The sequence below is a fragment of the Arachis duranensis genome, chromosome 3 (genome assembly GCF_000817695.3).
Source record: "Arachis duranensis cultivar V14167 chromosome 3, aradu.V14167.gnm2.J7QH, whole genome shotgun sequence".
NCBI lineage: Eukaryota > Viridiplantae > Streptophyta > Magnoliopsida > Fabales > Fabaceae > Arachis > Arachis duranensis.
The window spans coordinates 88,510,864-88,512,230 of NC_029774.3; positions in this window are offsets into that span (position 1 = coordinate 88,510,864).

Below are 1,367 nucleotides of genomic sequence, written 5' to 3' on the forward strand. Positions count from 1 at the left end.
TTCTAGAGTTTCATGATGATTTGTTGAAATCTGGCTGGCTGAGAAGCCATGTCTAATTTCATTGGACCGAGGTTTCAACTTATCATCACAAGAGCTTGTTGATTTCTTATCAATCTTGCTTTTGGAGCAGTGATCTGCTAAGGCTTGGCTGGCCTCTGGCCATGTCTAGTGTTTTGGACCGAAGCTTTCTTTGAAAGCTTGGCTGGCTGTGAAGCCATGTCTAGTTCCTGGACCGGAGTCTTAGACTAGCATTGCACTGATTCCTGGAATTCTCATTAAGAATTTTGATACCTTTTTCCACTTGATTCTCGAAAAACACAAAAAAATTAATTACAAAATCATAAAATCCAAAAATATTTCTTGTTTGAGTCTAGTGTCTCATCTTAAGTTTGGTGTCAATTGCATGTATTCATTCATGTATCTTAGTGATCTTCGAGATGTTCTTGATGATTTACTTGCTCTGATCTTTTAATTCTATTGACTTGAGTGTTTTGTGTGTCTCATTTGCATTCTCATTCTGTTAGTGTCAGTAGTATGCAAACTGCTAAGTTTGGTGTCTTGCATGCATTGTCAATTGATTCTGTTTGCATTTTGATTTTTTTTCTATTATCAAAAATCCAAAAATATTTTTAATTTGTGTCTTTTCAAGTCAATAATATAGAGAATTGAAGATTCAGAACATACAGCAGAGGAATTGCACAGAAAAAGCTGGGCGTTCAAAACGCCCAGTGAAGAAGGACAGACTGGCGTTTAAACGCCAGCCAGGGTACCTGGTTGGGCGTTTAACGCCCAAAAGGGTAGCATTTTGGGCGTTAAACGCCAGAATGGATACCATTCTGGTCGTTTAACGCCAGGATGGCTAAAGGGGGAAGATTTTGTTTTCAAATCAAATTTTTTCTAAGTTTTCAAAATCTTTTCAAAATCAAATCTTTTTCAAATCAATTTTTCAATCAAATCTTTTTCAAAATTAACTTATTTCCTTTTTCAAGGATACTTACTATCAATTAATGATTTGATTCAACATTTCAAGTATGTTGCCTTTTCTGTTGAGAAAGGTTTAATGATTGAATCATATCTTTTCTTGTTAGTCAAGTTTTTAATTTTCAAATCAGATCTTTTTAAAATTGTTTTCAAATCATATCTTCTTAACCACATCTTTTTCAAAATAATTTTCAATCAAATCTTGTTGATTTCTAATTTCAAAATCTTTTTCAAAAATCACTTTATTTCTTTTCCATTTTCATTTTCGAAAATTAAGTAATGTTTTTCAAAAATGTTTTCAATTTTCTACTTAATTTTCGAAAAATCACTTCCCTCCTTCTCACATCCTTCTATTTATGGACTAACACTATCCCTTAAGGCAAAAT